The following is a 25,064-nucleotide window of genomic DNA, read 5'->3' as shown; positions in this document are numbered from 1 at the left end:
CACTGATGGGCGTCCGAACGGAATACCACGTCGTCTGGACGGCTGACAGGGAACCGAAATAAACTTCTTTGAAAACTTCACAGAATCGTCTTGAAGAACATAGCTGAAGAGTATACTCTGGATAAAGCAGCATCCCTGTGAAAACAACAACATTACATAGAAGTGATTTTGTCCAACAGAATACAGCCAACACAAAAACTAACAAACTCCCCCTTTGGCCATTCTTGGACAAAAATCACTTGACTGGTTAAAAATACAATCCCGCTCCAAATCAAAAATTACTCCCCATTTTTTGTCACAAAGGGACAATGTGACGATCCATTTTTTTTTTTTTTATACAAAACATTTCATAAATATTAATCTCTTAAAATACTAATGGATCCTCACAGTGGCACGACGATGTGTCGCAAAGCCAACATATGGTGCATACCCCATAATATGTACCTGGTAAATCAGAGTACAACATCTAACTACTATGCAGCGGAAAACATAAACTCAATAGCGGAAATCACATCTTAAACATCTATCATAAATTAATAACAACAAGAGCCATTTAACATCTACGTGTTTAAGTCTTTCCTCAATATAAATACATAATAGAAATGGCTTTATACAATAACGAGTGACACATGCGTCACAAGCCATAACAAAACCTATAAAGCTGAGGACGCCCATGGTCCCGCATTTACGACCGTCGCGGCGAGCTCTGGTCATAATATCTCAAATGCACGTCTACACTCCCATCAACTACGACCCAAGTACCTGCAGCCAAAGGAACACTATCTATATGGTTGTGGGGGTTTGTCACATCCGTATAGGTGAAATGATGAGTTCACCGCCTCAGTGATATTAAACTAACTGAGCTTTCGCAAAGAACCAACTTTTCTTTTTAGTCTCGCGTACACTATAACAGCTACCAATTTATAAAATTTTGTTTGAAAACCCCCATAGCTGATATAGCGAACATCGACTATCAGAAAACATTTAAAGCATACTATGTAGTTGGACCCATACGTAGAAGTTCCATTGGCATGGAAGCAACCACATATAAACCCACCTACAATAATAATTTTATGTTGGTAGCTCAAATGCACATAGGTCTAACGTTATTAACTGTGATAACACTGTGCCTTAGGGCATTACAACTTCATGTCAAAGCACATAGTTGTCCATGCGGTTACTAGAGTAAGACTCTGATATCCAAGCACTTCTTACTGATGTGCAACGACAATCTATCTACCTACTCCCAAGCCACACTGATATTGCAACCAAAAGCGTCAAAACCAAGCACACTAAGCTTAAAACATGCCATCTCGCTCTTTAGTACAAGCTTACTATCATTTTCCGAACATGGTTAACACAGAATCCTAGGGCATTACAACTTCATGTCGAGCATGTAGTTATCCATGCGGTTACTAGAGTAAAACTCGGGTATCCAAGCACTTCCTACTGACGTGCCACGACAATTCATCTACCTACTCCTAGGACACTGTATTACTCATACCGAACCATGACAATGTTCTTGTTCATCCAAGCTCAATGTTATAAAATTATGCAACTAGACGATAACAGTATACATAAGCTCTTTTGCCATTAAAACTCTTAGGCATACTAATACATCTAGCATAAAAACTACAATATTCTATATCATGAAAACATTATACAATTTAACAATGATATGCATGCTCATGATTGTCCTTCCATTCCTTATGTCAATCCTTTCATTCCTTGTGCTTTGTCCTTTCATTCCTTTCGTTCTTTGTACTTTGTCCTTTCATTCCTTTTATGCTCATGCTTTATGCTTTACAATTCAAACTCTATTCTCCTATTCTTTACAAATCATGCTTTTTTCAAATACAATAAACCAATTAACATGAAACTTTATCATTCTACTTTGCATAATTTAAATCCCAACCGCAGCTCACATTCAAATACTTTAAAAATAATTCTACACATTTCATCCATACATTATTTCATAACATCATTGATATTATTTGAACATAGTTGAAACTACTCAAATCAACCAAAACAGATATATTCAACATACAGTTGGTTCGGATTTATAAAACACATATTTTGCTATTCTAATAAACATAAAAATAATAGTTTCTCAGTGAGTAAAATATCACCTTGGCTGCATTGGACTCTTGACTCGAACTCAATATTGGAGAACCCCATGAAGTCTCCAATCTGGACACTATCCTGCAAACACTTATAACATTAGACTACGCTATGGAACTCTACACTCTATGACACATAAACTATCCGCGTGCTCACACGTCACATTACCCGTGTCTATGTCTAGTTAAGTACCCTAAATTATTGTTAGATTATCATTTAGGTTTTGGTTCATATTATATTACGTTTATTAACACTAAGGTGCGTTTATTATTTTCTTAAGCGCATTCATTATTGTTGTATTACGTTAGTTTTACTAACCATTTTATAGCTTGTCATGTACTTACTAAGTTGACAATATATATTTATACATATAAGCCATGTACATGTATATGTCTATATATACATACATATATACATATACACATCTAACACTTAAACCTAATCCATTAGTACACATAAATACTATATGGATATGGTTAGGTGAATTAGTTATTAGGTTGTCACATAATGGATTTATATTACAACTATATGTTCTATAAGTCTTCTAACTTATATTTACAAGCTTAGGGTTATTTGAGTAATTTATAATCCTTTAACATTATTATTAATTACTAACCATTTAGGTAGTTTAGATTTAAGACTTTGATCTTATAGCATTGCAATTTAGTAACACCTATTACTTTAGGTTACTAATATTTACACATACAAAAACTTGAGGTATATACATAGGCCTAAAAGCTAAGCACTATACATGGGTTCAATTTGCTTTTAGTCCACCACAATTCTAATAATGCTACCTCATCATCTATCACTCATTTTACTTCACCATTTGTTTCCCTTCCTTCTTTTAGATTCTTCTTTTAATTTATCTAAACTCATTAGTCATATGCTACCAAGAATATCCTCCAACAATTCCAACAACCTTCCATAAGGATCCACCATCCCTCCTTTACACAGATTTGGCCATTACAAATAAATCATCAAGCTTAAAACTCTCACATACAAACTTAACACAAATAAACATTTAAATGAACATACCCAAAAATCAACTCCAAATTTCAGATTCCACCAACAATACACCCAATGAACACCATACCAAATCAGCAACCTATTCTAGATTGTTAAACACAAAATAACATCACTAAAACCGAAACCCACATACAAAATATACCATTAGGCCAATCCCGAAAATCATAGCATAAGCCCTAGATTTTAACCTAAACCAAACCCAATCAAACTTTCATCCTCATTTAGCACAATCTTTAAATTATAAACATCAACAACTCATTCATCAAAATCATCAACCCATAAATTCACCATAAACCCTAGATTCAGATTTAACAAAAGCCATAGCAATCCACCAAATTTCTTCCCAAAACTTAACCCAATTCTGAAAATCATCAACCATAAACATCCCCAATTTCAGAACCTATTCTCAATTTCTGATTTCACCTCAATACCCCCATTCAGATTTACAATCAAAAAATCTTAAACATCAACCATTGAAAATCAACCCAAATCAAACCTAAATATCATACCCATAAAAATCTAGCTTCAAGAACACCAACTAATGCTTTAACACCAAACAACCAAAAATCAATAAAGCTCCAAATACTGATCGGCCGAACCCCCATCACCAACTAAAACCATCAACCCCCAATCACACATACACATACAACCCATCGATCAAACCAACCTCAACCCACACCTAGAAAATGATCTACCACAATCACGGCTCAGCCGTTCCAAGAACCCAAACAAAATACCCATATCAACCAATAATAAACCTAAATGAAACCACAAGAGTTGCAAGGAATTACCTATAGAAAAATCCCCACAAATCATCGAAAATCGCACTAGGAGTCACCGAAATTCGACCCACTGCTTCACCAGCGCCGACCACCGTCATCTAGCCACCAACCGGACCTCCAGAAGGACCGGGTCTCACTCGGGTCTCCCTCACGGATCCACCGGATCTGCTCTTTTCTCTCTCTCTCTCTCTCTCTCTCTCCCGAGTCTCATCCCTCTCAATCTCTTGATCTCACTCTCTCATTCTCCGCATCTCTCTCTGTTTGGTGTCTCTCGGGTGGAAGGGAAATGAAGAACAGAGAAGAGGAAAGAAGAAAGAAAGAAAAGAGAAGAAGGAAGAGTGCTGCGTTGGGTGGGGAGAAAAGAAAGAAGAAGAAAAGGAAAAAGAAAGAAATAAAAGGGAAGGGGACACGTGTGTGGTTTGAGAGGGGAGAAAAATGGATAAGGTTATCTCTTCCTTCCAAATCATAGACCGACACATGGCAAGGGGAGATTCTCTTTTTAAATAAAGCCCCAACTATTTCAATTTATAATAAAACCCCACTTTATTTTATTTCTATCATTTGGTAATTAATAAGTATCTCCACATTTATTTTAATTATGTTCAACCCATCCAATTAATTACTTATTCCGTTAGGGTCCATTATTGTTATTATTATTATTATAATTCTATTATTTTATCCTAGACTTATTTTATTTCAATAACATAAACATCGCTTAGAATATAATATTAATCCGTCTTATTTAATAAATATGATTTATTAATTGATAAATTCCCCACTTAATTTCTTGGTCTTTACAGACAAAGGGTAAAATAGAGTAATGAGAGAGAAAAAAAAAAAAAAAAAAAAAAAAAAAAACTCCCCCTAAATGTCTTAGAAGGACAAGGGTAAATAGAGTAATAATATCCATAGACAAAAACGTTCTAAAATCCAAAACAATAGGAAAATAGAGAAGAGTCTGCAAGTGGCCCAAAAGAGAGGACCAGAAATCCTCCAAGTACCAAATCCTGTTGATTCACTGAAATCAAGTAACGGAGAGAAATCCGTATAAAAGGCTGAAAAACCATAGACTCAAAAACCTTCTATCTCTTGATTTTGCAAAGCCTGAAACTGATTATCCGCAGATTGACATCCTCTAAGCAATTGGTCTGCTAGATAAATGAGGAGATTCACCAGTGAACCTCTAACTAATACAGATTTGAGGGAATGCTACGGAAGGTTCTGCATGAGTTAGGGGAAAAGCTCATCTTAATCCTGAGACCTTTGGAATTTTGAACATCCGACCTCAACAATAGTTAGTTTTCCAAAGGATCCATCTGTCAAACATTGTGCTGGGAGCCGCTGGATGTCATATTCCTGAACCAAAACCAACCAGAAATATCTCCAAAAATACCATTAGATCATGTTAGTTCCAAAAATAATGTGGTATTTAGGACGGATAACAAATGGATGCCAAAGAATTACAAAAACAAAGATCGCAATCCAAATGACCCAGATATATCAATATCAACCCAACACACAGACAGAATTGGATTTTCATGCACACTATCTCAAGAAAATATCCCAACAAATATTCCAATATTCTAAAAGTACAAAAACTTAAAAGAATAATGGAAGACACAATGAAGATCATAGGATGAAAAGAGATGTGCAAAGAATGCCAAAATCTCGAGAGAAATCCACGAGAAAAACACACAACATACCATGATAAAAATGCAGAGATGTGTGTATGGCAGAGAAAGAGAAGCAAGTCTTAAACCTATAGAGATCCTGTCCGGATGTGTCACTTAACCGTCCGAACGGCTACTGCTAGGACAGCGTACGATAAGACTGTGCTCGTCCGGACGTAAAAAAAAAAAAAAAAAAAAAAAAAAAAAAAAAAAAAAAAAAAAAAAAGGTCCGTCCGGATGCTTCACACTAAAAATTTGAGACTGGAGAAAAATTTGCAGAAAAATATTTTTCCCTAAAGCTAGCTTCAGAACACGCATGTATAATCAACTGATAAAACAGTCAAATAGCATTGCAAAAATATGCAAAGATATAAATGAGAGTTAAGCATTCAATAAGCACAAATTTCCCTGCAGATAGAAATTTTAAATATATTACTCAACTATGCAATGCGTGTGTGTGTGTGTGAAGACTTTTCCCAAAAGGTATGAATTTAACTGATATGACAAAAAGCAACTAGATTTTCTAGACAAGAGAGAAAATCAACGAAAGATCAGTCAAGAGTCAAACCTTATCTTACTAGGGCCTAGCCACCCTTATCTGATATACTCCCCCTAAGATGCAGCACCGAATTGTTTTACTTGTACCTTGAAGGACAAGGTAAAATTTTACTTGCACCATGAACGAAAAGGCTTATTTCAGCACAGAAACAGTGAATGTAAGCATATAGCACAGAAAACTGAAGAATTACTGCTTGATTCTAGTGATGCTGCAACCTAGAGAGAATGCCAGAATTTTTAGGTTCTAGGTTCTAGGTTCAACTAGCATCTGGTCAATTTGACCATCTTAATGAAAGACATCTCTCTCATTAGAATTTATAGAAGCAAGAAGTCAGAGAGGAAAATGATGTACCTTAGGGGAGCCTTGGATAGTGCACATTTTCATCACATGAGGAAAGTAACTATCTATCATTAAGATGTCACAGGAAAACTTAGCAGATATCATGCATAAACTCTCAATCATATATAAGCATATTTAATCAATGCACAATGAACTAAGATATCAGGCAAAAACACATGCAATATTTGAAAAGCTATCAAAAGAAAAAATAATGTTCCGCATCTTCTCCTCCATTTTTATTTTTTTTTTTGTTGAAAACTAATACACAGAAAAACAACAAAGACATGCTTATGGAAAAGGAAATGACATCTAGTCCCAGCATGTAAGGTAAAACCAAACCTGTCCTCAGGGAGAGAGGTTTAGAAATACCAAGATGGAAAAGTAGCCGCTTGACGTGCTTTAACTGTCATCCCCAAAATAAATATCTGTAGATGTTTCTCAAGAAAAACAAGAGAAAATATGGGGGATAAAATAAACGGTTCCTCAAACAAAATGCAAGGCATGAATAAAATATGACATGATAAACAATGCAATGCAAACATACCTGACATGCACTAGGATTTAGGAACCAAAATCCTAGGCATGGAAGACCTCACCAACTAGGTGAGTCCACTCCCCCGCAAGGGGTGAATGGTCTCATCATTCTTGACCCATACTTGCTTGACCCGTGGCGGTGGCTTGCAAGTCTTGTCCATGTTGTCCATTCTCCTTAGCATACCTTTCATCAGACTCAGAAACCCTTCATAGTCATGGTAGCTAATGGGCTTCTGCGGCTTTCTCTTGTAGCCCCTTGATTTGTTCTTCTTTGGTTTGCCACTTTGATTGGCAGGAACAAACTGCTGCTGATGCCGTGGAGCCTGATGTGCTGTCGAAGGTAAAGTGCCTGAAGTAGCTCTTGCTGGCTGCTCCCTTTGTACCTTCGACTTTTGAGCCTGAAGATGTGGACAATTGGGTCGGATGTGACTGGTGAAGCCGCAGTGATGATAGGTGGGCAAGCTTCTTTTGTTTGAATGCTTCTTGAAATTCTCTGCAGAATTATGATTAGCATTCTTACAAATAACATTGCCCTTACCTTTTATATGTCTCCTATGAGGAGGGACATATTTAGATGAGGAAGAATCTTCAATTTCACTTTCCTCAAAGCATCCTGCTTAATTCAAGGCCTGTGGGATTTCAACAAATAACAATTTGGCATAATAAGACCAATTTTCCCACAATTGTAACAAGTAGAAATAAATTTACCTCGTGTTCATGATTCCTTGGATTTTGGCATCACACAATTATTCAAGCAAGAATTATCAAAAAAAGCTGCATCTACTATCACAGGCTAAATATCAACATAATCTAATTCAAAATCAGAAGCATGTGAAGTAGAAGTACTCATATCATCAACAATTAAAGCAGGCTTGTTAGAAATATCTGAATGAATATAAAGCATGCTCTTCAAATTATCACTAGAGAATTTTTTTCAAGAGATTTTCAGATTCCTTTAATTTATTTTCAACTGTATCAATAATGTCAAATAGCATGGTATTCTCAGGTTTCAAAGAGTCAATCAAAGCATGTGATTCAGATAATTGAACAATCAAAGACTCTTTTTCTTGCTTCACCTTTTTAAGCTCTTTATAAAAAACTTTAGAATGTTGAGCATTCTTCAATTTATTAAAAACTTTAAAGAGCTTAATATCATAATCCTCATTAGATAACTGGGAAGAATTCATGATAAAAGGTGTAAAAAAAATAGAAGTCACAAAGAGATGAGGATCACACTCAGGAAATAAATCCTAAACATAGTGTACCTGCTCTGATACCAATTGAAAAATTATTGGACTTCTAATTTTAACAATTGTGTGTGAACAATGTGCAACAAAATATTAAATGCGGAATTAAAGGAGACAAATATTTTGTTGACGAAGTGGAAACTCAATTAAGAGAAAAACCACTCCGGGTCAGCCAAACTCAGGATATTCACTATTCAAAAGACAAGACTAGATACAAAGTAGTAAAACTCACATACCTCTGATGCAGTGGTCGTACCTTGCTCTCTAACGTGTAACCCAACACGAACGCCTCCCAACCAGGTCTCCTACCTGAAGGGGTCTTCAATGGAATCATTTACCTTAGGGCCAACCCCTAAGATAGACTTCACAACTGATCAAATCACACACTGGCAAAGCTAGAGAGCTAGCAGATCTTCAATATCTCCCTAAACATCCTCTCTAAGCTATAAGAAATTCACCACCGAATTCTATGTTGAATGCATGCCTAAAACCCCTTATTTATAGGCTTTAGAAGTCCTAATTTAAGTAAAAAACAAATTCTGTGGCACGCGCGTCCGGACGGGCAACTTTTTCCTTATCCGATAAGCAATTCTAGAATTTTTGCAGGGCTGTCCGGATGCTAGATGTTTCCGTCCGGACGGGGGCCGTCTAGACGCTTCTATTGGCTGTTCAGATACTCAATTTACAGCATTTTTCGTTAGCTTTCGAACAACGCCAATTTCGTCCCAATCCGATATTTGAGTAAAAAGTTATGATCAAAATACCCAAGGGTGTCCGGACGGTCAACTGCAACCGCCTTTCCAAAATAGCACTGAAAGCTTCCATAACAAGGCCGCGTCCGGACGGTGTTGCCCTAGTGTCCGGACGGTTGCACTTTGGCTGCATGTAATTACCATAATAAGGCTTTGGAGAGTCCGGACCCTAAGGGTGATGTCCGGACGATTGAACTGGTGCACGCAATTTCCATATATTAAGCTTGATAGTCCGGACCATGAAGACTGTCGTCCGGACCGTTGAACTTTGTATGCACATCTTGCCTTATAGAGAACATCGTCCGGACGGGATCACACATCGTCCAGACGTCTGCAGCTGTCTTCCCATAATTGTGTCTTGAGGCAAAAACCCTAATGCTTGTCAAACACTGAATGGTGTCTGGACGGAAGCACTGGAACACTGGGATCTTCTCGAACTCTGAAGAGCGTCCGTACGATTTGCCATTACGTCCAGACGGATGCAACCTTGAACTGTTCGAAGCTTCTAGACACAGACGGGCGTCCAGACGGAAAGATCTCGTCTTCCGGATGGATGTTGCTGTCTGATGAGCGTCCGGACGGAATACCACGTCGTCCGGACGGCTGACAGGGAACTGAAATAAACTTCCTTGAAAACTTCACAGAATCGTCTTGAAGAACATAGCTGAATAGTAGACTCTGGATAAAGCAGCATCCCTGTAAAAGCAGCAACATTACATAGAAATGATTTTGTCCAATAGAATGCAGCCAACACAAAAACTAACAATGATAGTAAAGCTGAATATCTTTGGTATCAGCAAGCAGCCATTGGAGTATGATGAGGTCAGCAGTGTATGCTTGATTGAGGAGATTGTTGATGATCAAGCGTTGAGGACCCCCTGGAGGTATATTTTGCTCAATTTGGAGAGGATTTGGATTTCAAGAAGTTACTTGAGCAAGCTGATGCTATTTTGGAATATACTCCTCTGGTGAGCAGTGAAAAGGAGGAGATAGTAGTAGCTAAGACTCCCAAGAAGGAACTTAAGCCTCTATCGGAAAATTTTAAGTATAATTTCCTTGGTCCAAGAAATTCTTTCCCTATGATTACAGCTTCAAATTTGGTTGATGCTTAAGAGGATAAGTTATTAGATGTTTTGAGAGAGTACAAGGAGGCTATCAGCTGGACTATTGAGGATATCAAGGGAATCAGCCACTCGGTGGTAATGTACAAGATACATTTGGAGGAGGATGCCAAGCCATCAAAGGAGCCATAGAGGAGGCTCAACCCAGCTATGCAGGAAGTTGTGAGAGAAGAAGTGATCAAGTTGTTGGATGCAGGTATCATCTATCTAATTTTTGATAGCAAGTGGGTCAGCCGATTCATATCGTGCCTAAGCGGGATGGATTGACGGTAGTAAAGAACAAGGATGATGAGTTGGTGCCAATTCGTATTCAGTCAGAATGGAGAGTAAGTATATACTACTGCAAGTTGAATGCTGCCGCAAAGAAGGATCATTTTCCACTCCCATTCATTGATCAGATGGTGGAGCGCTTGGCGGGGCATGAGTATTACTATTTTTTGGATCATTATTCTGGATATAACCAGGTCCCTGTTATTCGGAGTGATTGTCGATTGTGGAAAGTCTGGCTGAATACTGAAAACTTAGCGCTTGTGGGAGGCAACCCTCATTCCTTTCCTTGTCATTTGATTTTGTTTATTTGTTTTATTTTTGCTGTGTTTTTCAAGACAAGTGTATGCCATTCAAGTTTGGAGGAGTGTTCTCCTATGTTACACCCGACTTGTGTCGCCCACTCGGTATTTTGTATTTCTGGTCACATTGGAAACAATGTGTCATTTTAGTTTGGAGGTAGGGTAGACATTTCTATATGTTGTCCTTATTATTTTTGTTGTTGTTTCTCTTCCTATTTTTATTGCTTTTGTATTGAAATAATAATAATAATAATAATAATAATAATAACAACAACAACAATAATAATAATAATAATTTGTTATGTTGTTGATTGAACATGATTACATCCCAACTATGATTTGTATGTTATTGGTTTGTTTAACATCTTGAATAATGTATGTCATTAGAAATCTGAGTCTATTGACTCATCTGTTGGATTAAAGAGACTTCACTTGTTTGAATTGTTTATCACAACCACATTTGCATAGGGTCTGTGAGGTATGAGATTTGAATTAAGGAGTGTGTGTCTTGAGATTTGTAGGATGATTTGTTGATGAAACCTTGGCTCAAGTTAAAAATAAATAAATAAAAAAAAAATCATCATAATTTGAGTTTCTCATTCAGTAACTGGACATTTTGCCTCACTAAGCATTGAGTGTTTGCGTAAAAGGACGAGAAATTCAATTTGGTTGATTGTATGGCTAGTTTGACTTCGTAGCCTTTTTGACTTGAGTAATTAAACCCTTAGGGATGTCTCTACATCTAGTGCCTTAAAACCATCTAGTTTGAGAGTCACTAGCCCAACACTCATTACATACATGAATTAGAAAGCTTTAAAGAGTCAGGCATTGCACAGCCTTAAAAAAAAAATGCACATTTTGATTTAAGCCTTAGTTGTTTTCATCTGATAAGATTCCTATGAATTTTGGAGTACACAAGCTTTGAGAAAAATTAAAACCTCATGAGTCTATATTAATCTCACTTTGCGCTTGTTGGAGCATGTGTTGCCTCAATTTTCCAGTTATGAGTTGAATGAGTTTTGATGTCCTGATGATGTGATTGTAATGTTCACCTTGTTAAATCTGCTCATGATGTATGAACCATGTATTTGTGTGGAAGTCATCGTTTGTCAATAACATAGTGTTTTAAAGTGTTTGTGGGTATCATTGATGTTAAACCCTCACAAGACTTCATTTGTCCTCTAGGGATGCCTAGTGGTTTAAAAGGCTTGTTGCATAAACTAAATGCAATCGTCTCTCCCATGACAGCAGACTTATTTTTTATGCTTTGATTTATTTATTTTTCATTTTGATTTACTAAAGGACTAGCAAAATATAAGTTTGGGAGTATTTGATGAGTGCTAAATATTGTATATTTGGACCTCTTAATTTGCATGTGCTAAACCTTTAGCTTTGTTATTTTATGATGTTTTTAGTTAGTTTTGGTATTTTAAGTATTTTGCAGGTTATTGAGAGAAAATTGCTGTTTTGATGTGGAATTGCAAAGAAGCGTCGAAACTCTAAGAGTCCCGATTGTAGTTCCAAGGTGTTTGACACTTTTGAAAGGCCATCTACTATGACACAAACCAAGATAGGAGAACACGTAATTTCCTAGAAGTTGGTACGATAGTATTACTTATGGGAGACGTGGAAGCTAAAATGAAGGGCCAACCTTGGAAATATTTTGTAGCCGCTGATATGCCTAATCTAGATCAACTATTGCAACCTTAAGAGCAATAATAAACTACCAACTCTGCATATGCCCGACCCCACTTAAGAGCAATAATAGCATCTAAAGACACTAGGGCTGACCTGACCATACAAGAGGTATTTGTCATAGGAGAATAGAAATATAAGGTTAAAGGTGTGCGGCGCATTGGTGTGCATTATTTTTAAAACATTGCAGCTGTGCACGTGGACTGGCCTAAAAAAAAAAAAGACACGTTTTCTTCAAGATTTGAGGCGCCGAAACTCTAGACTTGTAGAGTACATTTATATTTCTTTTTCTCTTGAAAACGCTAGTGAGCAGGAGGTACCAGTGAGAGATTATTTTCAGACCTAGCAGTTCATGTGTTTTCTTTTTGCACGTTTGTGAGTTCTTTTGCACATGTTCTTTTTCTTTTTCTTTTTTGTTTTTTGTAAGTCATTGATTTTTTTATGTTTTCAATTCAAGTTAGGTTGTTTTTATTCGTGAGAGGCTAAAATCTTCAACTAAGGTTGAAGATGAAACCTCGCAATTGATTACACTCACACTCTTGTTATTTTATTTTATACAATTCCGATGTTTAATTAAAATATTGTCCAAGTCCAATTCAATTAATTAATTTATTTCTTTTGATTGAATGTTGTGATGATTATTTGTTAAAAGTTGGATATTCGATATGTTTCAACCGATTGATACATCGAATCATTTGATTGAAAGATGATATCCATTGTGATTTGTTTATCAAACGGATACAGTGGATGATTTGATTTTAATTGGGTATTCATTGTGATTTGTTTATTGGTTGTATGAATAAAATACAAGAATGTGTTGTTTGATTTGGCGAGGTAGATTCTGAAAACCTTAATGCTTTCTATCATTTGTTTTTATTTAATTTTATTTAGTTTATTATTTTGCATGATAAAAGCCCAAAAATTCGAAACTAGGTTAAAATATGATTAGTTTAAATAGAAATTAATTTTTACAACAAAATTTCTAGTGGATTCGACCTCACACTTACACACACATTATATTGCATATGATTCATGTGCTTGCAAGTACTTTAAAACTCATAACATAAATTTCTAAGATGTTAAAAAGATGATGCAATTTTTTGCATCATCATTTGCATTACCTTTAATACTTCGGTAATTGTCTGTTTTAAGTTGCTAGGTATCGTAATTTCCTTAAAGACAATGCATTGTCTTTATTTTATATGTATGTTAAACAATTTTTTAAGAAAAAAAAAAAAAGTATTTTAAACCTTCCGGTAGGTCTTCTCCCTCATTTTAACATTGAAGACTATTGGTAATATAAATTACAGGTGAACTTCAATCAACCTCGACATGGGAGATGTTGGGACAGTTTATGGTCGCACCGGAGAAACCTGTAAGACAACAGGAACAAACAATCATAGCTAGCCAAGAGCTTGCCAGCGGAGGATAGCTCTGATGCTTAAGTCAGTAATTGAATCAAATTGTCTATTTAGTATTTAGATTTCAACCCCCTACCTGTGACCTAGCTTGCCCCTTTTATAAGCCTATGGAGGCTGTTAGTTAATTTGCATGGCCCCGAGATATCGGAGTGATCTCCGAGCATTACTGTGGTAGTTGTATCCCAGTCTCTTAGTTGTGGGTGTTCCAGTTCCTAGGTTGTGGGAAGGAGTGACTTGTAGTGCGGCTCGCGCCTGGCTTCTAGGCATTTAGCTTCTATTGTCTCGAATAGTGGTTGTTTGCCAGTTGATGGAGTCATTGAATCCATCTCCTGGTTATGGGCCGTAGGCTTGATAATGGTCGAACCTAGTCTAGGTCTGGATATTCTAGAATCGGCCCGAATCCCAACAGTTACCCCTTAATTCCCTAATCCAATGTATTCATCGGTGGATTAGGGGAATTTATTGCTCGGGATTACTGGTGAAAATAAATAGACTCCTAATTTAAATGTGTGTGTGTGTGTGTGTGTGATCAATTTGTATAACAAAATATCTAAATGTGGAATTAAAATAAGACTAATATTTTGTTAACGAAGTGGAAACTCAGCTAAAAGAAAAATCACTCCGGGGCAGCCAAACCCAGAAAATCCACTATTCATAAGACAAAGCTAGTTACAAGGCAGTAATACTCACATAACCCGATGTAGTATTCATACCTCTAACTTTGACACGTACCTATGTTGAAAGGGTCTTCAATGGACTCCTTTAGCTTAGGGCTCTTCCCTAAACTAGACTTCAAACGATCAAATTACAAAAAGAAAAACTCTTAGAGAGCTAGCAAATCTCACAATTTCTACCTAAACACGATCTCTAAGAACAATGGAATTCAGTACCGAATTCTATGTAAAATACAAGCCTAGAGACCTCTATTTATAGGCTTTAGAAGACCCTAATACAATACTGATTCAGAATTCTCTGGGCGGCGTCCAGACCTAGACAATGGGCGTCCAGATTACAAGTAGCAACCAACTTCTATTACACGCTTCACGCGTTTCTTTATTAAACTTCAGTCTCCGCGTCCAAACGGTGTTGCCTTAGTGTCTGGAAGGTTGCATGTTGTCTTCACCAACCGTGTCTGCTGAGTTGTTTAGAATCTTCTCGAACACTAATGGGCGTCCGAACATTTCTCTAGGCCGTCCGGACGGCAACTAGGGAACTAACTATGCTGAGCTATAAACTGTGCAAAATCTTCTTGGACTCTGAAAATTGCCTTCTTGATGCTTGTGACACTAATACTTGTCATATTAAGGCCTTTCCATAGTTGATAAAATATGCTCTAAATATTTTGCAAGACTCTGAATAATTACGGCTTCCCTGTTTCCACAGTACACTAAAATGGCAGTGATTTTGTCAACAAAATGTAGCCAATAAAACTAACAAACTCCCCCTTTAGCAATTCTAGGACAAAATTCACTTGACCGGTTATAAATAGAATCCCGGTCCAAAAATTAAAAACACTCCCCCTTTTTGTCTCAAAATGACAAAGGGTAAACAGAGTATTAAAACTGCAGTAATCACAGTACTAGAGTCCAAACACAGGAAAGTAGTAAACTGTAAAAAGAACCAAAAAGGACAACTTGTTGAAAAAGTCAGAGACAGAAAACAATGTTAGTCTTTCACAAGAAAAACAGCACACACATATATCTAAATATGAGAAATCAGTCAGATAGCAAATAAAAAATAGGCAAACATATAATTGAGAATTAAGTAATTAATGAGCATAAATTTTCCCGCAAATAGAAACTTTAAACAGTGTACTCAACTCATGCTATGCGTGTGCATGCGAAATGCAACGTTAAATCAGTCAAAAGTCAAGCTTTATTTTACTTGGGCCTAGCCACCCTCATCTGATACACTCTCCCTAAGATGCAGCACTTTTCTTTTACTTAGTCCGTTAGTGACCGTCTATTTCCGTAATGATATGGTCACTGATTATTTCTATAAGGACAAGTTTTTAAGAATAAATTTAACAACACAATAAGTAATGAATCTTTTAATTTATCCATAAATACTGAAAATCAAATGCTTTTTATTACTTGGTGCTACAACTTAGAGAGAATTCCAGAGTTTATAGGTTCGAGATTCAACTAGCGAGTTGGTCAATTTGACCACCTTTGCCAAAAAAAAAAATCTCCCTCACAAAAATTTTCAAAAGTTAGAAAAAAAAAAATATCTTAAGAGAGCTTTGGATAGTGCACAATTTCAATGCATGAGAGAAAGACACTATCTAGCATTTAAGATACAGCAGATAAATTCAGCAAATATCAAACTTAGGATCTTAATCATATATTATTATATTCTATCAAAGCACAATGAACTGAGATATCAGATAAAAATACAGGAGATAGTTGAAAGACTTCTAAAGAACAACCTGCATCTTTTTTTTCTTTTCTTTTCTTTTCTTTTCTTTTTTTTTTTACAAAAGACAAATCATGCTTCCAGAGGAAAAAACTAAAGAACACACTAAAGTCTAATCCAAGCATGAAGAGAGACATGTCTAGGATATGTCACAAACACCAATGGCTTTTCTAAAAGACTCAAACCTGCTCCCATCGAGAGGTTTGGTGAGAATGCCAGCCAATTGGTTGTCAATGGGCATAAAAGAAAGAGATACTACCTGGAATTCCACAAGATCACGGATGAAGTGATGTCTAATGTCTATGTGCTTGGAAATATTAATGGCACTTGTATTGTCACAGTGGATGGTCATGGTGTCCTAAGTGAAACCATAGTCACAAAGAAGTTTCTTCATCCATATCAACTGAATGCAACAACTTCCAGCAGCAATGTGTTAGCCTTAATAGTTGAGAGGGAAATAAAAGATTGTTTCCTACTCATCCAAGCCACTAGATTAATCCCAACATAGAAACATCCTATACTCTTTCTGTCATCCGCATTGCCAGCCCAATTTGCATCAGAGTAACCTGCAAGCACAAGATTTGTTTCTCTAGAATACTAAATGCCATGGTTAATAGTATCATTAACATACTTGATGATGCGCTTGACTGCAGTGATGTGGGATTCCTTAGGATTTGCTTGAAATCGAGCACACACTCCTACACTGAAGGCAATATCTGGTCGGCTAGCTATAAGGTAGAGAAGGCTCCCAATCATATTTCTGTAGAGAGTGGGATCCATGAAAAATGAAATTGACTTCTAAAATAAATGCAAGTGTGTGCTTAAAGTGTTAACAAAAATAACAATGCTGAAAATAAATAACACAAGAATTTTTGTTAACGAAGTGGAAACTCAAGATGAGAAAAACCACTCTGGGACAGCCAAACCCAGGATATCCACTATTCAGAAGACAAGACTAGATACAAGATAGTAACACTCACATACCCCTAATGCAATGGTCGTACCTTGCTTTCTAACGTGTAACCCAACACGAACGCCTCCCAACCAGGTCTCCTACCAGAAGGGGTCTTCAATGGAATCCTTTACCTTAGGGCCAACCCCTAAGATAGACTTCAAGTTAAACACAGCAACAGCACACACAATGATGGCTCTAGAGAGAACAAATCAGCTCAATACCTCACAAATAACTCTCTAAGCTCTAGTGGAATTCAATACCGAATTCTTGCAGTTCTCAATGCCCAAGGGCCTCTATTTATAGGCTCAGGGTTCAAATGGGCGACTGCCTTGATATAGTTGGGCGCCGTCCGAACAGTTCACATGGGCCGTTTGGACGGAGAACTATGCAACCAGATTTCCAAGATTTTTGCTGAAAATCTTTCCTATTTAAGAGCTGCGTCCGGACAGTGAGGCACTGTCGTCCGGACGGTCGCAGGTCCGCTGCTAGTAATTTCCTTACTAAGGCTTCGCGCGTCCGGACCAGGGGGATGGCCGTCCGAACGGTTGATCTTCTACACACAATTTCCATATCTGTTGAGCGCTCGTCCGGACCATGGCAGACTGTCGTCCGGACGGTTGAGTTTGAATTGCGATTCTTGCCTTATGGAGTAGCGCGTCCAGACGGGAATCCATGTCGTCCGAACGGTTGCAGCAATCTTCCCTTATTTGAACTTGGAAAGAAAATCTGAAGCTCGATCACTGGGAGTCGTCCGGACGGGCTGCTGAGACGTCCGAACGGATGCAAGCTGGAACAGAAGCTTCTCGATGCAGATGAGTATCCGGACGGAAATCCACGTCGTCCGGACGGATGATGCTTTGGTCTGTTGGGCGTCCGGACAGTATGGCACATCGTCCGGACGGCTGAAACTATGGACCGATGAGTGTCCGGACGGGATGGCACGTCGTCCAGACGGATGGCAGGGAACCGAAATCTCTGTCTTGCAAATAGTGCAGAATCTCTGGAACACTTCTGAATAGTGGAATCCCTGTTGAAAAACATCTTTACATACAAGTGATTTTGTCCAATCAGAATGAGGCCAATTACAAACTAACAATCCACTTGTTTGCCTGTAAGATCTGTACCAATCTTAACATTTGTGCTCATGGGAGTACAAGCATGACTCTTCCCATCTAGACCAAACCGCTTCATCAGATCTTTGGCATATTTGGATTGAGAAATAAAGATCCCTTTAGAAGTTTTCTTAACTTGAAGTCCTAGAAAATAGGTCAACTCACCAATCATGATCATTCTCAAACTCCTGCTTAATCTCCTTAGAAAAATCATGGACTTGGGAATCCAGAGTTGCTCCAAATATGATGTCATCTACATAAATTTGAGCAATGAGCTTATGATTACCTTGATTCTTGATGAATAGAGTCCGGTCAGCCTGTCCTCTTGTGAATCCTTTAGCCAGAAGGTAAGTATTCAAACACTCGTACCATGCCTGAGAAGCTTGCTAGAGGTCGTACAAGGCCTTTTTCAGCATGTAGATGTTGAGGATGATGAGGATCTTAGAACCCCTTTGGTTGTTCTACATACACCTCTTCCTGAAGTATGCCATTCAAAAAGGCACTTTTGACATCCATTTGATAAAGCTTGAATCCAAGATGACAAGCTATGGAAAGCAGGATTCGGATGGACTCTAAGCGAGCAACTAGAGCAAAAGTTTCATCAAAATCTACCCCTTCAATCTGAGTATAACCTTGAGCAAAGAGACGAGCCTTGTTTCTGATGACCGTACCATGCTCATCTGATTTGTTCTTGAAGATCCACTTGGTACCAATGACATTGTGATCTGAAGGTATGGCAACAAGAGTCCACACATCGTTTCTAGTAAACTGATGCAACCTTCATCAACCTTCTTTTGTTCAACATGTGCAAGATAATAGCTATATGTGACTTGATTTGCTACTTTCATCTGATCGTTGGATCACTCTGTTTCTTAGACGACGTCCTTCATCTAGATTTCCAATTAGCTGCCTAAAAGGATGATTGAGCTTGACCCATGACCTTTTAAGAGGATTAGTAGGTTCAGCCTCATATTTAGATGCACTGGCAGTATCCTCAGAAGGCACAATTTCTAGAGGATCTGGTGGAGGAGCAATTGCTAAAGGAATGACAGATGTTTCTTGGGTTGAAGAAGATGGCTTGAACATATTGACTAAAGGAGTAGGCAGCTCTTCCAAGAAGGACAGAGTTCTTTCCCCCTTGCTAAGTGACCCAACTTCTTCATCATCAATTACCACATTAATTGATTTCATCACAGTTCCTGTTCTTTTGTTGAATATCCTGTAAGCATGATTGTTGGTGGAGTATCCCAAGAATATTCCTTCATCACTTTTGGGATCAAAGTTTTCCAGATTTTCTCAATCTCAAAGGATGTAGCACTTACTTCCAAAAACCTAAAAATACTTGACTATGGGCTTCTTATCTCATAAGGAGTCTCGTTGGTTTTTGGCTGCAGGTAGACTCTATTGATGATGTGGCAGGCAATGTTGACGGCTTCTCCCCAAAAGTGTTGAGCTAGATCCTTTGAATGAATCATTACCTAAGCCATCTCTTGTATAACTCCGTTTTTTCGCTCTACAACCCCATTCTGTTGAGGAGTAATGGAGGATGAAAAGTCCTATTGAATGCCATGTGAGTGGCAAAATTCTTCAAATCTGGCATTCTCAAATTCTCTTCCATGATCACTGGGGATTCTCATGATGATGTAGTTTTGCTCAATATGAATTTTCTTGAACAATTGTTAAGCTGCATCAAAAGCATCAGACTTTTTCCGGAGAAGAAGAGCCCATTTGAATCAGGAATAGTCATCCACAATCACCAATTTATACTTTCTTCCACCTAAACTAGCAGTTCTAGTGGGACCCATGAGATCCATATGTAGTAATTCTGTGTTTCTGGAACTGAGAATACCTGAAGTTTTCTTATGAGCTGCTCAAGTATGCTTCCCCAGCTAGCATGGACCACAATCTCCTTTTCTGAGTTTTCTACATCTTGGGCAGATCTTTGACAATTTCCTTGCTGGCAATCTTGAGCATGTCTGTGAAGTTTAAGTGCGCCAACCTTTGATGCCACAGTTTACTGTCATCAATGGTTGGCTTGTTACAAATTATATGAGGCTCTGAAATGAGACCAGGGAGACCATAGCAGTTGTCAATAGTCATTTCTCCTCCCATTAGCCACTTGCCACTGCTGTTAAAGATATTGCATTCCTTTTTGGAGAATTGAACCACAAAGTCATTGTCGCAGAATTGGCTGATGCTGAGGAGATTCGCCTTGAGTCCTTCCACATATAAGGCCTCTTGAGATGCTCCAAGTCCTGGAATATCAATAAGCCCTTTTCCGATGACCTTGGATTGACTTCCATCTCCATAGGTGATTTTTCCTCCTTTACCCATCTGAATTTTCTTTAAAAGTGTCTTGTCACCTGTCATATGTTTAGAGCATCCACTATCCAAATACCACAAGCAAGTATCAAGTATTTTCAAAGCAGTATAAGCAACCAAACATAGGTTGTCTTCCTTTTTAATCCAAACTTGTTTATTGGTGGTATTCTTCCTTTTATTAAACATGACAAATTTCTTTTCATTAGGGGTAAGGCACATGATGTTTGACTTGATCACTTAAGGTCTTGACTTGGTTCTCAATACCAGGTTCATCTTTCCTAGGCACATGATGTTTATCACAAGGTTTCTGAGAATGTATATGAAACCAATTAGGGCGGATATGACCACTAATGCCATAGTGATGACATGTGGGGATAAAATTGGAATTTTTATGTCTAGTCCCTTTAGCACTTTTACCCTTGTCCCCACAAGCAGAATAAGTATATGATTGTATGATGATTAGACATGCTAGGTTTAACAAACATAGTTCTATAAGCATGCATAGCATGTGAAGAAGAAGCAACACTATCAATACTCAAAGTAGAATCCAAATGTTTTTCCAGAGGCATTTTTTATTTCATTAGAACATCTTCCAAAGACTTAATTTTTGCAATAAGTACATTTTTTCTATTTCAAAATTGTTAAGTCTTTGCAGATGGTCAATGCTAGAAGTTTTAAAATCTTCAAATTTTTTGAACAATTCAATGCATATCCTCTGGAGTTCTCCTTTTTCCATCAAATCAAAATTGATAGACATGATAAAATATAGGAGTCACAGATCACACTCGGGAAATTAATCCAACAAGAGTGAACCCGCTCTGATACCAAATGAAAATAAATAGAATCCTAATTTAAATGTGTGTGTGTGTGATCAATTTGCGTAACAAAATATCTAAATGCGGAATTAAAAGAAGACATATATTTTGTTAACGAAGTGGAAATTCAGTTAAGAGAAAAACCACTCCGGGGTAGTCAAACCTAGGAAATCTACTATTCAGAAGACAAAGGCTAGTTACAAGACAGTAATACTCACATAACCCGATGTAGTAGTCGTACCTCTAACTCTGACACGTACCTATACATAAACGCCTCCCTACCAGGTCTTTTACTTGAAGGGGTCTTTAATGGACTCCTTTACCTTAGAGCTCCTCCCTAAGCTAGACTTCAAACGATCAAATCATACAAAGAAAAACTCTTAGAGAGCTAGAAAATCTCACATTTTCTACCTAAACACCATTTCTAAGCACAATGGAATTCAGTACCGAATTCTATGTAAAATACAAGCCTAGAGACCTCTATTTATAGGCTTTAGAAGACCTAATACAATACTGATTCAGAGTTCTCTGGGCAGCATCCGGACCTAGACAATGGGTGTCCAAACGGCAAGCAGCAACCGACTTCTATTACACGTTTCACGCATTTCTTCATTAAACTTCAGTCTCCGCATCCGGATGGTGTTGCCCTAACATCCCGATGGTTGCATATTGTCTTTACCAACCGTGTCTATTGAGTTGTTCAGAATCTTTTTGAACACTGATAGGCGTCCAGACATTTCTCTAGGCCGTCCAGGCAGCAACTAGGGAACTGACTATGCTGAGCTGTAAACTACGCAGAATCTTCATGGACTCCGGAAATTGCCTTCTTGATGCTTGTGACACTGATGCTTGTGACACTGATACTTGTCATATTAAGGCCTTTTCATAGTTGAGAAAATATGCTCTGAATATTTTGTAAGACTCTGAATAATTATGGCGTCCTTGTTTCAGTAATACACTAATATGACAGTGATTTTGTCAACAGAATGTAGCCAATAAAACTAACAATTGATGCAAGTCCTAAGATATTTCGCCCCATTGGCCTTCCCCAGGAAATGGTCGGAGCTAGGCCCTTTGGGTTTCGTAGAACATGCGACAATCTATGAGAGGCTTGCTTGGAGGAGCATTTCCTCTCATGTATCTTGAGATGTGTGACAGCCTGTTAATGATTAGCCTTCCTCTTGGGTTATGCGTATTTCAAAGCTTGGGACACATGCCTCTCCTTCACCTGTCTTCTTCTTCTTCTTCATTTTGTTTGCTCACTATCTTCAAAACTGGCCGAATACCACTCACATAATTTTTACCGGTGGTTTTTCTTAACGAGAGCCTTCTTTAGAGTTTGTGTCGATTCCGTCCCGTTTCTCAAGTATTTTACCGGCTGCACAATCCAGTAACCTCTCTTTTGCGTCTGGTTCTTCCTTTGTTGGAACCCTCCGTTTCTCATCTTTGCTTGAGCTTCGCTTATCTTCTGGTTCGTCACCGGTGTGATTGCATTCCCCATTTGCTTATTCCAATCGTACTCTTTATCACAGCGAAGGATTTGGAAAAGGTCGAGACTTCCTCGGACAGATTTGACATGAATCCTAAAAATGACCATATTCGTAGGTGGCGGTCCACTTTGAGGCAAGGAGGTGAAAGTGGTTTGAGTAGGGAGTAAGATATTCCTCAATCTGTGGTTCTTCATTTTGCCTGCCATGATACTAGAGGCACAGTGTCTCAGAAGACTTGCAGAAACTTTCCTAATAATGTCGACTAAAATCCAACTCCGTGTAGAAATTGGAGAAGCTTAACCTAGCGTCCAAACGTCTTCAATATTGAAGCTTCTGAACACTGAGGGGCGTCCGAACGCCTTCAAAGGCCTGTTCGGACGGTTGCACAAGAACCGGTTGATCTGACTTGGAAAATGCATGGAGTCTTCATGGACATCTTCTAGAACTTTGTAACCAGCCACATGGCTTGAAATGAACACTATCCATATAACTTGAAGACTTTGAATAAATAGATAAGCCTGTTTAAAATGCAACCGTCGCATAAAGTGTTTTTGTCATCCAAAATGTTGCCAACATAAAATACTAACAAACTCCTCATTTGGCCATTCTAGGACAAAAAAACATTTGACCGGTTTGGAAATATATTCCTGGTCCAAAAACAACAAAAAATACTCCCCCTTTTTGTCACAAAATGACAAAGGGTAAACAGAGTATAAGAGAAAAGCCATTGGTATTAAGAAAAATACACAAAGTCTCATAAAAGAAAATTGTTCTCAAATTAACAACCAAGAACAAATAACAGAGTAAAAAAAAAAAAAAAAAAACTCAATCATCATCATCATCATCAGGCTTCGGGTGATGATACTTCAGGCACTCCCGAATGTCGATCTAACTTTGCTCGACACGCTCTCCTATAAGATTGACTTCTCACTGGAGAGCTCCCATGGAAGACATAAGCTGAGCAAAGCAACCTCAATGTTGAAAGAATGAGGCACTGACTGAGATGATGATGCAGGAGTTGAGGTGTCAACAGGTGGAGGAAATGTCTGTCACAAACTGAAGACAGATGTGAGACATCAAACACCCAAATGACAAATTAGTGTGCAAAATGTGCTTGCACAGACAGAAATGTGTCCTCATCACAATAGCATAAAGAATGGTGGCCTTCTTGAGAGTAAGCGCACTCCGACGGGCTTGTGGCTAGAAGTTGATCACAACTGTCTTTGCCAAGAACCGGTGCATAGGGGCAAAGGCACCAATGCTGATCTGAGAGTGGGACTTCTCCTTCCCCTGTGGTCGACGCCAAAGAAATCCAAGAGATAGTCCATGATGGGTGTCTGAACACCATTTGGGAAAGGAACCCCTGGAACAGGAATCACTGAAACCTCGATCACAGCACTGATGAGTTGTAGGTCAATCTGAATAGTGTGTCCTCTGACAACAGTCTGCATAATCAGACCTCTGTCATCATCCTAAGTGATAATCATATGACTATAGAATTCCCGCACCAGTCTAGGAAAAGCCGGGCAGGCACAGTTGTAGAGGTACTCCCACTGATTCTCCTTAATCATCTGGCGAATAGGGAGTAGAACAGGATCCCTCAGATCGGCACAGAGAAGGTTCTGCTCTAATAGGACTTGCCGCTTTTCCATGCGGAGTCGCCTGTTAGCTACAAATTCTTCAATTCTTTGCCTGACTCTTGGTAGAGAGTTGTCTGAAGACATTTTTTCTGAACTAAAACACAGAAGATATTCCAAAAAAAAAAAAAATCATTAAATCCAGTTAGTTCAAAAAAAAATTTGGGCATTATGACAGCTGTAAAACAGATTATCCCAAAAATTACAGACACATAAATAACCACAAAAAGACATCACAACTCAGATGAAATCTATATCTCAACCCAACAGTAGAGAATATGAGCAATAAAGGCAGTTGAAACTCACAAAGACCCAAAATAATTAATCCCTAAAAAATTCACTATTTTAAGCATAAACACTTAAAAACAATCAGTAAAAAGGAAAAGCATACCTGGGGTGGAGAGAAATCATAAAAGGACAAGAACACATGAGAAAAGCACGTGAAAAGTGCAAAGAAAAATGCACAAAACGACAACAAA

General features: G+C 38.0%; 1 long non-coding RNA gene across 1 annotated transcript; it reads right to left on the bottom strand.

Annotated features, from left to right (window-relative positions):
- Positions 1 to 516: 516 nt before the first annotated feature.
- On the bottom strand, positions 517 to 4,279 carry LOC133878305 (uncharacterized). The gene is made up of 3 exons (XR_009901874.1): positions 3,942 to 4,279; positions 2,130 to 2,202; positions 517 to 762 (listed from the first exon to the last, which is right to left on the bottom strand). It is a non-coding gene; the product is annotated as an uncharacterized LOC133878305 (long non-coding RNA).
- Between the last annotated feature and the right edge of the window lie 20,785 nt (positions 4,280 to 25,064).

The sequence above is a fragment of the Alnus glutinosa genome, chromosome 9, assembly GCF_958979055.1.
Source record: "Alnus glutinosa chromosome 9, dhAlnGlut1.1, whole genome shotgun sequence".
Classification (NCBI taxonomy): domain Eukaryota; kingdom Viridiplantae; phylum Streptophyta; class Magnoliopsida; order Fagales; family Betulaceae; genus Alnus; species Alnus glutinosa.
This window is presented reverse-complemented; position numbering and strand designations above follow the sequence as displayed.